Below are 17,197 nucleotides of genomic sequence, written 5' to 3'. Positions count from 1 at the left end.
CACATCAAGATATGCAACTGTCTCGTCAGTATGAACAGGTGCCACAGCTAATTCCACAATTTTCTTTAGATCTAACAACACTTGCCAAGCAAGCTCATCCTCTGGTACCAAGACCCCAACAAGAAACGGAAACAAACATATTAAATTCCAGTTTCCGTGAGCGTTGCCACCTGTTGTCTTCTTACATGAAAAGCTGTTTGGTATGAGGTGAGGTCGATTTTTTTCTGTCACTCCACTTATAAGTAAATTTGAGGATTTGCGTGTTAAGATATTCAAGACTGAAGTACTTCTTAGAGATGAGAACACTCAAACACAGTGCCAGTTCATGAGGGACAATACCCTCAAATAAATCGTGGACGATGTCTTGGGGATAGCCTGTGCAAACATGAAAGTGGTGGAGATTTTCTGTCAAAACACAAGCTCTTTTTACTCCAAAGCAACTTGTGTCAGTTTCGTTTGCAGACTTTACATGTGCTTCATGCAGTTCTTTTGTTCGCAGCAAAAAAAATCAACTGACTGAACGTCCTTCGCATGAATTTCTATTTTCTGAGCAGTACAAAACTGACAAACATACTGTCCGGAAAAGCTCTCCACAAAACCAGCCAATCCGTGGGCTCCCAAATTATCCGCTACAACATTATGGACTGTTCCTTTGACAAACCTGCCAAGTTTTGTGATGAACACACCATGCTCTTCCAAATTACAAAGGTCTTCCCATATGAAAAAAACCTGTATGTTTCATATACAGCAACCATTTATCTTCCTTACTCAAATCAGCCAGAATTTCCTTATGTTTTTCATATAAGTCCAATACATGACATATACAAAATCAGACCGATTATGGCCATTTTTATACTAAAAAGCACACATAAAACTTATATGACCTAAAAATCCCATATATGAATACTGCAAAATTCTTATACGAGTTTTACATGACAACAGTATGTAATAGTATATGATTTTAGTAGAAAATGTGTATGAATGTCAGTAAATTTCCTATACAAATCATTTAAAATTCTTGATTGAATCATATAGGATTTATTTAAATTTTGCATCATTTGCTCATATGAATTTTATACAGATTTTATATGTTTCCACCTAATTCCTCATATCTCTACATATAATTATCTTACATGATTTCATAAAATGTTACAGTATCTCTGCATATACAAATCATATATGATTTCAGTCAATTACTTGCACAGATTTACATTAGAAATACTTTTATTTCAACACAATCAACAAGACAATCAAATTATACTCCACAAGAGTAATTTACAATTAAAACTTGATATCAAACTGAACTTTGTGAAGACAACACACACACACCCAATAACAACAAAATACCTTGAACACACTGTCACGGCTATCAATCAAAGACCATTAAGGTTTTCAGATGTTTTTGTGTTTTCTTCCCTCTAATTTCAGTAAGTTTGGCATTATTTGCTGTACCAATGCTGGTGGGCACCACATGAGGACACTTTCTGCAACGTTGCTCCTGTGAGACAAACAAATAAAAGGCAAAACATTGCTGATGTTAGGAAGCAAAGTGACCCACAGTCCATGACTACAGATCAAGTTAGACAAATCAACAGCAGCATGTTTGGGGATCTGGACTTCCAAATGAACCAGAAAGTTGTGAATTTGACAGGAATTGCCACTATTGTGGCACTGAGCAAGACACTTAAAAGATTATTTCACTTTGAAATTATTGTTATTACTATATTCAAAGTGATCCAGTTGGAGTAAGTTTAGGTTAAAGGATTAGTTGTTTGAAATGAAAATTAGCCCAAGCTTTACTCACCATCAAGCCATCCTAGGTGTATATGACTTTATTCATTCTGATGAACATAATCTGAGAAATATTAATAAATATCCTGACGCATCCGAGCTTTATAATGGCAGTAATAGTGATCAATGACTATAAGGCTGAAGAAAGTGCCTCCATCCACATCCATCCATACTCCACACTACTCCAGGGGGTTAATAAAGGCCTTCTGAATCGAAGCTATACGTGTGTAAAAAAAAATCCTTATTTAAACAAAGTTATGAAGTAAAATATCTAGCTTCCGCCTTCCGTATTCAACGTACAAAGAAAGTGTAAAACTATTGCAGCTCACAAAGCTTACGCTACGTCCTACACCTTCCCTATTAAACTTACTGAAAAAGTGTAACTGACATGATCACAATTTACACTTTCTTCATAACTTGAATATGGAGACGTGTGGAGTATGTTTATGATGGATGGAGGCACTTTCTTCAGCTTATACTCATTGATCCCGTTCACTGCCATTATAAAGCTTGGATGCATCAGAATATTTATTAATATTTCTCAGATTATGTTCATCAGAATGAATAAAGTCATATACACCTAGGATGGCTTGAGGGTGAGTAAAGCTTGGGCTAATTTTCATTTCAAACAACTAATCCTTTAACCTAAACTTACTCCAACTGGATCACTTTGAATATAGTAATAACAACAACAGGGTTTCAGCACTTCATTGACTAGATAAACTAGTACACTACCTGTTCTGCTGGAAGGGCTTTGTAATTACTCTGTGGCAAATCCTGTCCCATCATCCAAGTCAGAGCTGACTGATGCTGACGAACACTGAGACTTCAGGGCCATCTTCACTTCATTTATCAGATTTGGTAGCTCTAGCAACAAAAATATAGCAAAATAAATGATAAAGCAATCTCTTAAACCTATTTACCAACTCGACTGCCTCCTATGTGTACTTATGGTCATCTAAGCTGATGAATTTAATGTTAATGATGCATTTTGCAAAGTCATCATGCCAGACGTTAGAGGTTGGATAACTTTCAGGTTTCTTGTCATATATTTGATAATGCAATTAATTACCAATAATTATTAAATTCTTTGTCTAAACTTTACATTGCAAGTTGAATAATAATATTGAAACAATAGCAGTTCTACAATATTTTAAAAGTTTTAAGTGTAAAGACAGAAAAAAAACTACTTAAGTAAACCACCAAACAGTTTGATAGCTGGCTGCTGATTCACCACAACAGTAAAATAATTAATACGTGCATTTTTTCTTACTTTTTTGTTGTCATTTCTCAATTTTTCTCTTTTCCTCCATTTTTTCAGCCTCTTCTGAGTCTCTGTCGAGGTTGAGCTTGATACTCATCAACAGACATTCATTTCTCTTGTCCTTCATGTCCTTTTCCTTTGGGTCTGTCAAGGAACAAGAAACAAGAGATGGAAATAATACACATTCATTTTCTTAGATATTTGTCTTCTTACCTAAATAAATGTAAACAGATGAATATATAAAATGACTGTACCTGAAGGGGAGGGAGGCAGATGTTAATACGTTTTTTAAGGGTCCACAATTATGCACATACACACTAGTAATTAATGATTAACTTAAAGGCTAGTAAGGACATATTAGACGTTAATTAAGATTCATTAAACATTTGAAGGATCCACATTCATGCAAAAACAAACAAAAATAAGCTAGTAATTAATGATTAACTGAATGTACAGTAAACGCCCGTTAGTCATTATTTAGCAAACCATATATTATTTTTGATTCAGACATTACCATAAATCATATGAATATCTCAAATTGACAATCAAATTAAACATTAATAGGCAGTTATTAAACACACCGACACTCATATATCACTCTTTATCTCATTTCATCACGACACAATTATCACGTTTACTCGTGTTAGCTTTAGCCCATGTGCTAATCAGTTCAGCTCGCGCCGTGTGCACGCGGCCTACCGTAACTTACTCAAAACGGATCAGAATTAATCATTTTAGAAACTTCGACATGTTATTTACATTATATTCGGATTAATATCTGAAATTTCGCCCACTAAAGCAAAATAGAATCATATCTTTATTCACACAAGGAAGATTACTCACAGTGTTTCAACACGCTGGGATCCGCTCCGTCTCTCTCTCTCTTCTCTGTCTCCGGCGACAACACTTCAGGCTGACGCATGCATCGACTTCAAAAGCTCCACTTTTAGTGCACTCAATCACATTTCCAGTTAGATCTGGATGTTCTGGAGAAACTGTCTGGTCCGTCTGTGCTCAGTGTGCTGATCTGCTCTGACTCGCTTTCATCTGCTCACGCTGAAAGCAGCGCCGGCGCAACCGGTGGGCGGGACTTATGAATGCGCCGCTACTATTGGCTCTTAGGTGTGTCTCTCACTGCAGCACGATCAGTGATTGGATGAATCTCTTTTTCTTCTAGATTTTTTTTTCCTTTTCTTAACTTTTTTTCTCTTTGCTGGTAGCATAGGTTACCCGGGTTACATCAATTAACCAACTATTATTTAAAAATTGCTATATGGCTAGCTTAAAATGAACCCAAAATAGTTGGGAAATTAAAAATCAGATGCAATTAGAGACAACAATAATATACAAAAGGTGAATGTTTATTAATAAGCTTTAATATTTTATTAATATAAATTTAATAGTTTAATAGTTTATTAATATAAATTTATTAATAAGCAATTTAATAAATGTTTATTGTTTAATAATTATTCATTGAACATTAATAAATGTTCATTTCCAACATACTTTGGGTTAATTTTAATTAAGCAATACAGTAATTTTTAAACCATAGTTGAGTTAAATAAAACTACCCAGCAGGTCGGGCAAACATTTAACCCTACCGCTGGGTTAAAACAACCCAATTGCTGGGTTTGTCAATTTTCAACCCAACTTGGGTTGTTTTTAACCCAGCATTTTTTAGAGTGTAGTTCATTTGTGCTTGTAAACTTCTTCCTTGCTGTTTTTCCTGCATAGTGGCTGAATTCTTGATTTTCTTGATATTTCACATTTGCAAAAACTTGCTCTGTTTTATAGTCACACTAGTGCACTCTTGATATTTTAGAGCGTGACCCCTTCATTGCTGTGCACTTTTTTTGTGCACAATGGTTGAGTTGTAGTTTGTACCACCAAAAGATTCTCAGAGTTTTTGTGTGTTTTCGTATTTCCCATTAATTTCCTATGGTGGTCATTTTTAACCACAAAGGAGCCAAGTGTGACTTTTTCTTCAGGCCCTTTAACATATCTGTATCTGTATACGTAATATGTCCATGGTTTTTGTGTTTACATAGCTAATGCGACTAAAGTCACCAAGTGTCATCCCACGTTAAAGTGTTAATTTAATTAATTAGTTTTGTAATTAAAATGTTAATTTTGTAATTAATATATGTGCTTGCGTGTAGTTTATATGTGTTTCATCTGAGATTGAAAGTCTATGATTATATATTATATGACTGTGATTGACAGGCGTAGGACTCCACTTAGGACAAGATAAGAGCGAGGACATGAGTAAAGTACAGCCTTATACTGATGCACTATGTTTTATACACATCTTAAGAGATATGGTGGATATTCATAGGCCTATTAAATTTGTATTATTTACCTGTTTTTACATCATGAAAATCTGTAAGACTTTAGTTATATGTGGGACATATATGACATATAGGATTGAAAATACATAAATATTATGCAATTTTTATATGTGTTTTTTGCAGCATATATGTCCCTTATAATATTCGGTTAGAACATATAAGAATCACATAACTTTTCCATATGGGTTGTAGAAGTGGCTCTAATATTTTTCTGTAGCCATAGATCTTTACATCGTCACTCTTGCACAAAATACTCAAAAAAATTGAAGAGAGTGTTGAATGAGAGCCGGGCGGTAAGTTATTTAGAATCCAGTAAACACCACACAATTTGTGTTTTTTTCGCGACGTACCGAGGGGGTTACATAGCTCAAAATCATCTATGTATGAAGTTAAACAAATTTGCAACTCCTCTCCTGACGAGAGTGTTGTCCTTAAAGTACACACCGTCTCTAATAGAGCGATACTGCTGATTATCAAGCAGATTTCCCTGTGTTCTGTGGCTACTTACGACACTTTTTAACACTACAGTACAATCAAGTAGCTGCTGCAAAGACTGCAGTAATGGTATATACTGAAAAGTCCTGCTTTTTTCTTTGTCCAAAATAAACTCCACAGGCTCAACAATATTTAACAGTTCCTTAAAGTACTGCTTTCTTTTATAAGCTGTAGCAAGTGGACCATCATTCCCTATTGCTTTTACCAAAGGACTGGATTTACTGAGCACATTAGTTCCTTAAGTATTAAACTATCAACTTCTAGGTCTTTGTTTTTAAAAATATCAGAAAGACTGCTGTAACTTACAGGCACAGACACAGTACTTAAGAGGAAGTGAAGTTCTTCAAGTAGTTCATCAATGGCCGTAGAGGGAACATAAAATATGCTTTCTAACGTAAGTAGAATTTAAGCTATTTTTTGTTCTACTATTTTTGGAAAGACCTCTGAAGTATCTTTCTCAGAAGTATCTGCATCTGACAGAGTAACAAAATCTATGTCCGCAGAAGATCTACAGGAGTACCAGATTCATCAGACTGAACAGAGAGAATTTCACAACACCAGCCTTAAAATCACTTAGAGTGTGGGGATTATGTTTACGATTTTTATGCGAGTTGTACGTACCATGTATGTTTGTCTCCAACATACATCCTTCAAACATGCAAGTTATGGTTTCATACTGCTTAAGGTGATGATTTACATGAGAAAAGTATTCCTTCTCAGTTGACAGTTCCTTACATCCACATGCCTGACAAAAGAATGTAGTCAACTGAATATGTGGTGTTGTTGACTTCCTGTGTGTTTGATATGTGTGGCTCAGAAGGTTTTTCCACCTTGTTAATGTGCAGGGGCAATCTGCATATGGACAAGGATACCTGCAGTTGCGACCGTAATGGAAATGTTTCAGTCTAAAATGTTTCAGCAACTCATACCGGGAAGATAATGAAGTGGCACACATTTTACAAGGCCACATTTACATATCTGTAAACAAAAACAAAGGAAAAATATCAGTTAGTTAAAAATAATTAATACTTGTTTTACTGTAACTACATTCAACCGTTGAGGGCCGTTGATCTATATAGACAAGGATACCTGCAGTACATGTATATAATGAAATGTCACACTTTACAAGGCCTTTCATTTTACATGTTATGTTGTATTTAATTAAGTTTTCATTGATTAACAGATTTAAGGTAACTTACCTGCAGCACATGTCACACTTTAAAAGGCCCATTTCACATGTCTGTGAAAACAAAATATCAGTTATTGCAAAATATTAGACAAGAGTATTATTTTTAGGCTTTTACACTGCAACTACTAAATTGTTACTGTACTGTAACTACTAAATTGTTACTGTACTATAAATACAACTTCTGCTACAATTACTTATTAAACATAATAGCTTATTAAAAATCAATGAATTAAAAGAAATTTTCAAACTAAAAAACTTTTTCACACTCATGTTGTTTCAAACTTGTCAAGTCAAGTCAAATTTATTTATATAGCGCTTTTACAATTGGTAATTGTTCAAAGCAGCTTTACATATTAGAAGCACAGAAAAAGGGAAGTGGTTAAAAATAAGATGTACAACCAAGCGTGGTAATATGTAACATATACAAGATGGTGCTACATTAAGCCAATGTCGGCTGACTCCCAGGGGTGGAAAAAACCCCCTAGGAGAAAAACCCAGTGTGCTAGCACTGGGAAAAAAAGTCCTAGGAGGGAAAAAACCCCTTGGAAGATATATATAATATATGTAAATGGATATGGAGATCAAAATCTGAATTATACATTTTTATTATAGAGATTAAAAATAGATTATATATAAATATATGTAAGCGGATACGGGGATTACAAATCTGAATTATAGATGCAGCCAGAGCTGGGTCTGTAGGCCCATTGTCTCCTGGGCTACGTTGTAGTCAGGTCCAGACACGGGTTCTCCATCTGATCTGGATACGGCCTGAATCCAGCACCCGGCAAACCTCAGGATAAGCAGAGAGACAGATATTAGCGGAGATGCCATTCTTATTCTGATGTACAGGTATATCTAGTGTTATAGGAAATGTTCTCGGTTCCGGCCAACCTAAATATTGCAGCGTAACAATCCTTTAACGGATTTGAAAAATGTTAATGTATTGATAATGTGTTATGTGTATGCAAGAGCAAAGAGATGTGTTTTTAGTCTAGATTTAAACTGACAGAGTCTGCTTCCCGAACAATGCTAAGAAGATTGTTCCAGAGTTTAGGTGCTAAATAGGAAAAGGATCTGCCGCCTTCAGTTGATTTTGATATTCTGGGTATTATCAACTGGCCTGAATTCTCAGATCGCAATAAACGTGAAGGACTATAATGCATTAAGAGCTCACTTAGGTACTGGGGAGCTAAACCATTTAGAGCTTTATAAGTAAGTAGCAAGATTTTAAAATCTATACGATGTTTAATAGGGAGCCAATGTAATGTTGACAGAACTGGGCTAATATGGTCATACTTTCTGGTTCTAGTAAGAACTCTAGCTGCCGCATTTTGGACCAACTGTAGTTTGTTTAAAAGCCGAGCAGAACAACCACCCAGTAGAGCGTTACAATAATCTAGTCTTGAGGTCATGAATGCATGAACCAACTGTTCCGCATTTGTCATTGAGAGCATATGCCGTAATTTAGATATATTTTTTAGATGGAAGAAGGGCGGTTTTACAGATACTAGAAACATGACTTTCAAATGAAAGATTGGTATCAAAGAGCACACCCAGGTTCCTAAGACTGTTCCTGTAAGACTGTCTTCTACTGAACACAATAGATATTTAAGATTTTTTGCATGCAACAATGTATGTAGTGCATCTTATTTTACCCTTTTCATTTTACATGTTATGTTTTCATTGAAATGATTATCAAATTAAATTTGAACAGATTCAAGGTGAACTTGCAAGGCAATTAATAAAAAAAAGCTTTATGCAGCTTACAGCTCATTAAACAACAATATAAAGCAGATATCTAGTATTTAAACGCAGTTTATGCGCCACCAAATTATAAAACAAGAATGTTTATGATATACAGGATAGTTTAAAATGTCAGTGGTGATAGCTTCAGTATTTGTAATGTTAATCCATTTCTAGTCAACTTGTGGAACTATATAGCTAATATTGTCTTTAAATTTGTCCAAATACCTTTGTTTGGCTTTAAGTTTCAGTCTGTCCTGCTGGTGTACTTTTTTTTTTTTTCCATTTCCTTTCTTCATATAATTCCTTCATCAACATTTAAACGTTTTACGCAAGCAAAACTGTAGACGGGTATCAAAACAATGTAACTGTTAACTAGCGAATCTAGATCTTTCTAAAATGGCGGTGGCGCCCAAACATTGAGAGCCGCGTGACGTCAGATTCATATTCTCATGGTGCAATGTGTCACGGAGTAACATATCGCTTCTTGTAAAGCTTACTCACGTTTGACACTTGCTGACTAATAATTTTGGACCATGGCTAAAATGTTAAATGCACCTTACACACACAGCCACTAGACTATCGTCAATATCTCTTGCAGTACTGTTAGAAGGGATGAACATCATGTAACGTTAACATTTTAAAAAAATGTTTAATGACATCTAGCTGTAATATTTGAACATCCAAGTTACCTCACGTGTAACAACTGTTTGCTGTCGGATTACCAAATACATGTGCGTCATTTCTCAGAAAACATTTTTAGAAAAATATGGAAATTTATATTTACCTCAAAAATATAAAATTACGTATTTTTCGTAATACGTGTAATTCTGAAAAAAAGTTAAGCAGTTGAAATTAGTTTTTATTAGCATTTAGCACCATGTGGACTAAACAGAAATATGACAAATTACATTCATAGAAGTATAATACAACATCAACAATACTAATACCACATTTTACATACACATATATAACTGTCAAAATGAATAGGATCAATATAGATGTAATTTACCATGCAATCTGTTTCCGATGTCGAAGAGATGTGAATGATGATTCTTCTGTTGCTGCTCTTTGAAGGTGTGCAATACCGCGACCTGGTGGATCGACTTAACTTCCGGTTCTAAACAATTCAATTTCCAGAAAATTGTATGCGATCAAATCTCATACTGCTTAACTAGTTGGATCTGGCTTGTTCCACAGCTACTTATATTTATACCATACACATAACATTTAACAGATTATATTGAATAGTTTTCACAGTTAACACATTTACATTGATTCTAAGTATTTTGACTAAATATAATTTAAAAAGTATATTATTTAAATAAAGTCAGAAGGACGTAATTACATAACTTTAAATTATGCCATGATAAATTTTTTAGAGTGCAATGGCTCTCTCTGGCTCTCTCTTGTCACGTAATTTCTGACAAACTGCATCGTAACTTCTCTGCTTTCTGTGAACCTCAGCAGATAAGTCAGGCAAAAAACGTAGGTTGTGATCTTTATACTTGATGATTCCCTTAGCTCTAGCGGCCTTCAGAACCTGCTCTTTTTGCTTGAAGTTAAGAAACTTCATGATGATTGTTCTCGGTGGCATGTTACCATCTTGCCTTCTACGACCCTGACTGGGTATCCGATGTGCTCTCTCTATGATAAGTGGACAGTGAGATGGATCAATCTCCAAAATCTCTGGCAGCCACTTTTCCAAGAAAGCACTCATATCCATTCCCACCACCTTCTCTGGAAGCCCGACCAATCTGAGATTATTCCTCCGACTTCTACATTCCAAATCATCAACTTTATCCGACAGCGATTTCACCTGCGTTTCCAGAGAATTAGCTCTAGTCTTTAATTGAACAATCTCGTCCTCGGCCACAATATACGTTCCTCCGCTTCCGTCATTCTCTTTGTAACCTCCGTGACCGCTGAAAGAATGCCATCAATCTTAACACCAACTCGTTTTTCCATTCCCTTAAATGCATCCATTATATCAGCATTACTAGGATTTTTAACAACAGACTTCTCACTCCGACGCCATAACCGGAAGTCCAGAATGATGATTTATTACCCTAATTTATGGCCCTAATTTATGACCGCAATATTTCTGTGTTGTCACTCAAGCTGACTGGACAGTGGATGTCAAATATGTTTTATGAGTGCTGTGAGCCTTGATTGGCAGGTCAGTGGTTGTCAATGGTTGTTTTTTATGGCTGAATTTATGGGTGTTGTCCCCCTGATTGGCAGGAGTGTCAATGAGATATGGGCTGAGTTGGAGATTCTGGGTATCTGGCTCCTTTCAGTCTGTTGGGAACTGATATAGTGGCCATGTTTTTCCTTTGATTGTGGGGGGTAAAAGTCACCCAAGCAAGTGTAGCCCTCTCACCAATAAATATGGCTCAAAAATATGAGAATTATATCTAGGGGAACTAAATTAACAATAACCTGATAAGAGGCACATTTCAAAATTTACTCAATAAAAAAAAAAACCCAGATCTTCAGATATCACTATAAGTGTTAGTTTAGTGTTTTATAATTAGACAGTGGAAGTAGAAAAAACAAACAAACAATCAAACAAAAAAAAATTATCAGGATGTGAACTGAACAATAAACATGCATTTATTAAAACTGGAACTCTTTTGAGTCATTGTTTTTTTCCTTTCTCTTCAAATGAAATTCAATTAATGAAATCACATAAACATAAATCCAGAAAATCACATTAAACCACAATAAACCCAAAGTAATGTATTCTACCCAGCTGGGATTTTAGTTTGTTCGTTGGCGCGCTATGTTGGAGCTCTTTGTAATTCGACACCACACTGAGTACTCACAGATCCAGAGAAAACGCGATTCCAGGAAATCGTTCCCGATCCCAAATCAGGAAGCACAAAGGAAAGAACAGCAGCAAACTGGTGGCATCCAGCGACGACGATCAACATGTCCAGACGAACTTCTCCATCCACGAATGAATCCCGATTTGCCACGGCAACACAGCAGCTTTGATCTCTCCTTCCGATCACTCTGTCATCAGTGCACACTTCTCAAACACTTCCGATCACTTTTGTTAGTTCAATCGCCTTTTCAAAAACCCAAGATAAATCACTTTCTGAACTCAAACTTTTTGGATATTCAGTTCTTACAGTCTCTTAACTGTTAAAATCGTTAAGTTCAGTCTTTTTGTGCTACTAATCCTCACTCAACTCTCTACCAACGACATTAAACTATATTATTCTTCCTCCTTCCCCTGACTCCGCCCCTCAAACTCAAGGGGTCACCATGAGAGCACCTCATTGGTTAATCAGATTTCCAATGAAAAAAAAATACATTTTCTGTAATTTTTCCCCAAATTTTAACAGCATTAAAACTTTGTACACAAACAAAATATGAATTACTTTGCAAATAACTTCACCTTCAAAATAAAAAAATAATAATGGTTGTGATCCCAAATGTGAATCCACACTCAAATATTCAAATACACTTGATCACAAAAGCAAATAACTTTTATAACACTTTTCTTTTCAATAAAAAAAAATAATAATAATAAATCTCCCATTAAGATCTTTTATAAAAAACAAAACCTTAAATTTAGAAGGGCTCTACATTCTCCCCCCACCAAGAATAGTTATGTCCTCATAACGAGGGGAAAACATAAAAGAAAACATATCCACTTACAATAATGAAATTTGTATCACCATAGCAACCACTTTTTGGTACGGTTACAATTCAATATTTTAAACAATTACATATGCACAGCACATATTTCCCAAAGTAAACAAACAAGATAAAATCCCTTATAAGTCAACCTTTGAACAGCAATTAATTTACTGTCTTGGACTTAAAGTAACTGCACAGGTACTCAACCTTTTTGAGGGCACATTCATCCACAAATATACAGTAGAACAGTATCTAACTGGGTTTACAGCCTTTGTTTGAGCGAGGACAGGCTCAAATTTAGGAACCCCAAGGGTATCATATGTAAACCACAATTCTCTCTCTTTGAGACTTCCTACCAGTTTCAGTTACATTATCAGAGATAGTTTGATTCACATCACTCTGATCCACACTCACTAGGTCTCGCACAGGACTTGTAACTGTATCACAGAGATCTGACACTCGACTCACATCTTGCAAATTGTCAGAATCATTTTCTGATAGAAGTCTTGAATCAGACTCTATAGATTCATCTGTTTCAACTCTTTGAGGAATCTCAACTCTTACATCAGAGTATTCCACATTCTCTGTGACATTCTCACTAACTACTACATCCTTCTGAGAGGTTTCTATTCTCTTTGGAGTCAACTGTCGGGTTTCAGGTGAAGGAAACCACACTCCATACATTTCATTCTCACTATCAGAACTTTCATCAACATTCTGATCAACCCTGGTTTCTGTTTCCTGAATTACAGGTGCATCCTCCACTTTCTGTCCTGGATTCTGACTCTGTTCAGCATCCTTCCTTTGTCTCAGAACTCTGTTCCTGGGTTTCAGGACACTGTCAGGAACTTGCCGCTGTCTCAACCCTTGTCCAACAGGAAGAATGTGATTCCTATGCAGAATCTTGACAGGTCCAGTTCCACTCTCTGGTTTAAGACGAAACACAGGTAAGTTCGGCATTTGACTTTGGACAATGTAGGGCTCAGCACTCCATCTGTCTGCCAACTTGTGTTTCCCTTGCAATCCAAGATTCCTGATCAGAACTCTATCTCCAGGAACAAGGTGAGAATAATGCAGTTTCTGATCATATCTTCTCTTATTTCCTGCGTTTTTCTTTCCAGCCTTTTCCTCCGCCAGCTCATATGCAGACTTCAGCTCCCGCTGCATGGTCTTGACAAAGCGCTGGTAAGACTTAGTGGAAGTACCATCACTAGACACACCAAAACTCAGATCTATGGGCAATCTGGCTTCCCTTCCGAACATAAGGAAGTAAGGTGAGAATCCTGTGGCTTCGTTCAGGCTGCTATTGTACACGTGTACAAGATGTCCAATGTGACGGCTCCACTGCTGTTTCTGTCTTGGATCCAGGGTCCCCAACATGTCCAAGAGTGTCCGGTTGAACCGTTCAGGTTGTGGATCACCCTGGGGATGGTACGGTGTTGTCCGGGATTTCTCCACCCCTAACAGGTCAAACAACTCATGGATGAGCCTGCTCTCGAAATCCCGTCCCTGGTCCGAGTGCATCCGTCTAGGCAGACCATAGTGAATGAAATATTTCTCCCACAGAACCTTCGCAACTGTGGACGCCTTCTGGTCCTTAGTCGGAAATGCCTGCGCATACCTCGTGTAGTGGTCTGTGATGACGAGGACATTACAGATGTTCTGAGAGTCTGGCTCTATGGATAAAAAATCCATACACACAAGATCCATAGGTCCATCACTGGATAAGTGTGAAAGTGGCGCTGCTCTCTTTGGCAGAGTCTTCCTCTGGACACATCTGGCACATGTCTGGCAGTACTTTTCCACCTCAACCTTCATCCGGGGCCAGTAAAATCTCTCTCTTACCAAGCCATAGGTCTTGTCAAACCCCAGATGTCCAGAATCATCATGAAGCGACCTGAGAACTACTTCATGGAACTTCCTGGGCAGGCACAACTGTTTACAACGAGGTTTGTCTGGAGCTTGAGTGCACCTAAACATCACGCCATTCTCCATTACTAATCTGTCCCACTCCCTCATGATCAAGGAAAGGTCCTTGTGAGCTTCCTTCCTGATCTTGGACAGATCTCCTTGTTTGAGTGCTCTCCATATCTCTCCAAGACAAGGATCCTCTTGCTGAGCATGTGACAGATCCGCAGAACTCAGTTTTGGAATCATGGAAGTATCCAGAGTGGCTAAGTTACAAAAAGCTCTGGGGACTGATTTAGGAGATCCTCCCAATGACGTGACAATCCTGCTGGCAGTTGCGAAGCAGTTGGACTTGTCTTGCCCTGGCAGCTGACACAGGGATCGCACTCCAGATGATGATATATTAGTCCACTCTTGGTCCTTCAATCTTCTCTGCGGACGACGAGACAATGCGTCAGCATCGATATTTTGTCTCCCAGGCCTGTACTTGAGACTGAAATCATATGACGAGAGGGCTGCCAGCCACCTATGTCCTACAGCATCCAGCTTGGCTGTAGTCAGAACATAAGTTAGCGGGTTGTTGTCTGTCTGAACCTCAAACTTAGCTCCATACAGGTAATCGTGTAGTTTGTCAACAACCGCCCACTTTAACGCCAAGAACTCAAGTTTATGGACTGGGTAGTTCTTCTCAGAAGGTGTCAAACTTCTGCTGACAAAAGCCACAGGCCGTAACCCTTGTCCTTGGTCCTGGTACAGGACGCCGCCCAACCCTTCACAGCAAGCATCAACATGTAGGACGTACGGAAGCTGAGGGTTGGCAAAGACTAACACAGGAGCCTGGGTAAGCCTCACCTTCAACTCATTAAAAGCAGCTTCACAAACATCAGACCATCTACTCCCAAATGGATCAGAGGCTTTGTACACTACTCGTTCTGGGTCGGGTCCAGCTTTTATCTTTTTCAAACTCACGGCAGGCAGACAACCTTGCAACAACTGATTTAGAGGGTAGGACACTTTAGAATAGTCTTTCACAAATCTTCTGTAGTATCCACAGAAACCCAAGAAAGAACGGAGCTCTGACACGTTTTGCGGTCGAGGCCAGGACTTTACAGCATCTATTTTTGAGGGGTCTGTTGAGACACCATCTTGAGACACAATGTGTCCAACATAGCTGACAGACATCTGGCAGAAAGTACACTTGTCCAAAGATAGCTTCAGTCCTTCACTCTGTAACCGATCCAACACCTTGAGTAGCCTCTCCTCGTGCTCCTCTAAAGTCCGTCCGAAGATAATGAGGTCATCCAAGTAGACCAACACTTCCAACAGGTTCATATCTCCCACAGTCTTTTCCATCACCCGCTGGAAGGTCGAGGGAGCCCCACAAATCCCTTGTGGCATCCGCTGGAATTGGTAAAACCCCACTGGGCAAATGGAAGCAGTCTTTTCTTGGTCTTCTTCACACAGAGGGATCTGATAGTATCCAATCCTAAGGTCCAAAACACTGAACCACTGACTTCCATTTAAGCAGGCCAGAGCATCTTCAATGCGGGGAACGGTGTATTGGTCAGGGATTGTGCGACGATTCAGTGTTCTGTAGTCTACACACATCCTTATCTGGCCATTCTTTTTTTCGGACTACGACGATCGGTGAAGCGTAAGGACTTCTGGAGTCTGCAATTATTCCAGCCTCCTTCAACTTTTCCAAGTGCTGCCTAACGTCCTCGATGTCGGCAGGGGCAAGCCGTCGAGACCTCTCACGAAAAGGCTTATCCTCTGTCAGTCTAATGTGGTGTTGGGTGCTCTTCGAACATCCCACATCAAATTCATCGCATGAGAAAACATCCTTCCTCTCCAACATCTTTTTGACTAACCGCTGTTTCCATTGTTCAGAGACAGGGGAATCGGCAAAGTTAAATGAATGCTTGTTCAGTTTAGTCTGACCACTATTCTCTCTGAGTTTAGAGACTGTAGACAAGACATCAACTGGAAACACATGAGCAATGGGCATTCCTCTTTTAATCATGACTGGACGAGTGGAGACATTTCTGATTGTAACTCCAATCCTTTTTGACTGGACAACAGTAGTAGACTGCACTTCCGCCGCTACTACCAGTTCCTCAGGAAATCGTGATTCCTCCGGCTTATCTACTAACAGGGTCTTACCAGGAGGAGCAGCAGGATATTTCAGCATCCCATAAACCCTAGTACTCTTCCCTGGAGGCAATTTCACTGGTTTAGAGCAAAGATACCAGACAGTCCCTCTACTGTCGTCATCGTCACACTTTTCAACAGCAATGATCTGTGCATAAGCATTCTTTATCTCAGGATGGACAGTCAAGGTGTGAAGAAAATCATGTCCCACTCTCTCTCTGCATGCTTCTACCAACTTCTTGACCACAGATGTATTTGTTCCCACCAGTATATTTACATCTCCTTTCATGACAGGATCGGGACAGACCAGCACAAGTGCATCTATGGATTCCGCCACTCCTGCCACAGACCCTGGAAACTCCAGCCTTAAAGACAAACAGCCATCATATGGGTACCGCTGCATGCTCAATCCCCATACTTCCAAATTTTCTATTGGTGTCAATGGCAGATGCTTCAAGTATTTATCATAGAAAGATCTGTAAAGTAGAGTGACTTGTGATCCACTATCCAGCAAAGCCTTAGCATAGATCCCTTCCACCTGGATAGGAAGAACAGAGCTAGGTCCCACTAACCCGTTCGGAAGAACTGCTGGCTCAACTTTAACTCTTCTGCACTTTGTGGAACGTGTCTTTCCCGGAGCTTCAGGCCGTTCCT

At 38.2% G+C, this 17,197-nt stretch overlaps 2 long non-coding RNA genes across 2 annotated transcripts; both read right to left on the bottom strand.

Moving 5' to 3' along the window:
- Positions 1 to 983: 983 nt before the first annotated feature.
- On the bottom strand, positions 984 to 3,979 carry LOC137005339 (uncharacterized). Its single transcript, XR_010892230.1, has 3 exons — positions 3,065 to 3,979; positions 2,527 to 2,658; positions 984 to 1,498 (listed from the first exon to the last, which is right to left on the bottom strand). It is a non-coding gene; the product is annotated as an uncharacterized lncRNA (long non-coding RNA).
- Positions 3,980 to 6,556: 2,577 nt separating this feature from the next.
- LOC137005119 (uncharacterized) lies at positions 6,557 to 8,047 on the bottom strand. The gene is made up of 3 exons (XR_010892210.1): positions 7,751 to 8,047; positions 7,098 to 7,138; positions 6,557 to 6,876 (listed from the first exon to the last, which is right to left on the bottom strand). It is a non-coding gene; the product is annotated as an uncharacterized lncRNA (long non-coding RNA).
- Between the last annotated feature and the right edge of the window lie 9,150 nt (positions 8,048 to 17,197).

The sequence above is a fragment of the Chanodichthys erythropterus genome, chromosome 17 (genome assembly GCF_024489055.1).
Source record: "Chanodichthys erythropterus isolate Z2021 chromosome 17, ASM2448905v1, whole genome shotgun sequence".
NCBI classification, from domain to species: Eukaryota; Metazoa; Chordata; class Actinopteri; order Cypriniformes; family Xenocyprididae; genus Chanodichthys; species Chanodichthys erythropterus.
Note: the sequence above shows the minus strand (reverse complement) of the source record. Positions and strands in the feature narration are given on the sequence as shown.